This window comes from Populus euphratica, unplaced genomic scaffold, assembly GCF_000495115.2.
Source record: "Populus euphratica unplaced genomic scaffold, PopEup_1.0 scaffold49.1, whole genome shotgun sequence".
In the NCBI taxonomy this organism is placed as follows: domain Eukaryota; kingdom Viridiplantae; phylum Streptophyta; class Magnoliopsida; order Malpighiales; family Salicaceae; genus Populus; species Populus euphratica.
In genome coordinates this window covers 1805770-1809370 of record NW_011499875.1, presented here as the reverse complement: position 1 = coordinate 1809370, position 3601 = coordinate 1805770, and positions in this window count along the sequence as shown.

Sequence of the window (3601 nt, the reverse complement as noted above, 5' to 3'; positions counted from 1 at the left end):
CCAGCCCCGGGTCGTCCGGGTCCCGGGTCAACCCGCCGGGCCGGGCCGAGTTTTAAAACTATGCACTTTCCCCACCACAGCCTAGTTTAAATCAATTTCAATGCGTATCCACACTCTTAACACATTGTTGTTTGGAACTAATTTTTAGTAGAATTTAATTATAATATTTAATTTGAATTTAATTGGTAAATAAATTATATATATATATATAATAAAATTTATTTTATTTTATTTCTTATAATGCCGTTGTTATTTTCATCTTATTTTTTAAAATAAAGAAATTTTCTATAGTGAAGGGTATGCGAGCTGCACCTTTTTTAAAACACTAATGTTTTATAAAGTGAACTCTTTTAGAAGAATATTTTCATAAAATTTTGTTACGAGGAATTTCAAATAGTAGGTCTAATGATTAAAAAAGTTTGTTTTGTTACATAAAAGCTAGAATTCTAGGAATTGGGGGCGCAGACATGCAAAATTAGAACGAATTTAAAATAAAATAATAAACGAACATATATAATATATTATTTTTCGTTTGCAAAATATGTATAAACAATCCATGATCTGAATAGTACAATAAGAAATTAATGTTTCCACTTTTTGGACCAAATTAATGTTAACTTTTTCTTAATTAATTAGATCCCTTGACTTCATGATTATGAATTTGAAAATTGACATCTAGAAAAAACTATTTTCTTAAATATAATTAAGAAGATAAACCTTTGCTCTTGACTAGGATTGCAAGGGCGCGAGCTGAGGTGAGCTTTGATGTGGTCATGCTAAGGTGGTCATTGATTTCTTATGGCTCTGACTTAATCCGTGTTCTTGACGAGCTAAAACACAGGAGTCAAGCTTGCCCTATTTAAAATCTATTAGGCTCAGGCTTGCCTCGAACTCAGCTCTTTTATGTTGCTTAATGGGTCTATAATTGGATTAGGCTTGGATTATGACATATTTATAACAATACATTAAACCTTTAAATATAAAAAACTGGATGTAATAATTATGAAAAATAAAATAAAATAGATTATTTTCTATCATTATCAATTTTCATAACAATTATAATTATGTTTCAATTACATCTATTTAGCAAATACTTCAATTCATTTTACATTTTACCCCAATTATTTGCTTCTTCTTCAAACTACATTAAAACACCTTTATTTTTGTAAGACAAAAATCTTGAATCTTGAGCGAGTGCAATGTCATAACAAATTTTATATGCATAGAGTATTTCATACATTTTTAAACAACATATATTTATATTTTTTAAGTCCTTCACATAGCATATTTATGATCGCTAAATTTTATTTTATAAAAACAAATATTAAATAGGATAAAAATAAAATTATAAAAATAATATTTAATTATAAAAAATTACTTTTGCAATAGTCTTCTTGAGTTGAAATGAACCTATCGTCGAGGTTAAATTATCCGTGAAAATGTTCAACATAACGTCCTTCAAGTCAATCCTTTTTAGTCAAAAATTGTTCTTCATTATAAACACTTCATCTTGATTCAATAGGAGACAACAAAAACCATAAAGGATTGTTGTACTTTAATACCATTCTATAAAGCTAGGAAGTAAATGATAACTTGTTTTGTTACAAGTCATTAAAACCCTCAAAGACATAAAGTGTTTGTCACACGACAATAGCTTCAAATGTTTACATGTTTATTTCAAGTCAAAACCCTCAAATAGCTCATGTTACATGTTAAAACCCTCAAAGACCAAACAAACCCATAATTATAAGGAGACATCAACATACATAATTTTATTTATTCATCTACTAAAAATACAAATCAAACAACCCTATCTATACTAGTTCTTGTGAAGCAAGCTGGCACCACCAGCTTGGTCAAAAACAATGGGCACCAATTCGGTGCCACTTACAGCACCAATTGGTGCCTACCTTGCTTTTATCTTTTGCAAGACAAAGGCAAGGATGCTTGCCTATAAATAGGTAGTGCATCCTCGTCATATGGAGTACAACACAAGAGAGAAATAAGAGAGGAAGAATAGAGTGAGAAAGGGAAAATAATCCCACAAAATTATAAGGTATTTGTGAGAGTAAGTGAGGTATTTTCTCTTATTATTAGAGAGATTTCAGTTGTTTTTCTATTAATAGAGAGAGGTTGTAATTCCCACATTACTTAATAAAATCCTTCTATACTTGCCTGTGGACGTAGCCCAATTTGGATGAACCACGTAAATTCTTGTGTGTCATTTCTTATTTTATCCGATCCTTTACCTTTTATCTTGTCGGGTTTGCATGTCTGCATCCTACAAGTGGTATCAGAGCCATGCCCCAGAGTTAGCCATGATGGATGAATCCTCGGAATGCCGAACAAAAGGTGGTGGGCCCTAATTAGATCATGATGTAATCCATAGATCAACTCTATTGGATAGGCGGTGTGCTCCGGATGCTTCATGAATGTGTCCTGATCCCAACATGGTGAAGAGAAGTTGACCTAGAAAGAGCAAAATTCTCAAGTCAGGTAGTGCTCTCCGGATGCTTCATGGACGTGTCCTGACCCCAATACAATGAAGTAGAGAGAAGTAGAGAATGAAGAATCCTGGTTGGTAGAAGAGAGTGGATGGATAAATGATCGTTTGAGGAGAGGCTCGGTGGTCCTTTGTTCGAGGGGAAGAATCATCGAAATGTCAAACAAAAGGTGGTGTCCATAGTCCTTACAGTTCTAGGTTTTTCATAAAAATAAAAAAGAACCTAAGACATAATTGTAGAGTTAATATAAGGATTACTAAACTAAATAAACATAGATAAAATTATGAAGACAATATTTAACTTTATAAAATTGCACTTGTATCAGTATTGATGCATATGAAATTGAAGGATAAAACTGATACTAACATGTTTTATATTTGTTATCGAAATTGAAGGATAAAAGGTTTGTTATAAATCAAAATCCTTAAAGATAGAAAAAAAAATCATAAGTATGGGAAGATAATCAAAATATTCATTCATTTATTTATTTATATCTCTACTTGCCAAAATTATATTAAAATCCTTTATATTGTAAAAAAATAGAAAGCTCTAATCATTTGAATAAAAATAAATAAACTATGAAAGATATTCCCTTCAAATAGAAAAGAAATCCCAGAAAAACATCATAATAAAAAATAGAAAGTATCTATTTTTTTATTAAAAAAAAAGCCCCCGCTTCAAATCTTTTACTTTAAATTAAAAAAATATTATTCTTTTTCCAAAACAAAATAGTATAAGAAAGTAGTACAAAGAATAAATTATTTTTTATATATAAATTAAATTTGTTTTTTTTTTAATTTAAGTATCTCAAAATATATGGTCAAAATGTATGCAATGAAACTTAATGTTCTCATAAAAACCAAAGTGAATAATCTATGGTCAAGATGCATGCAGGAGAGGAGGAGAAGAGAAATGGGGGCTGGAGTTTTAGTTCATTTGGATTCGTATTCAATTCGCTAGCGCCTCGTCAAAATATGTATTTTTTCTAAACACCTTTTAGAGTATGTAATTTTTTTAAAAAAAGTTATTATATTAATTTTTTATTAAAAAAAACCCTCCTACGGAGGAATGACCTTGTTACCGGAATGTCCAATCTA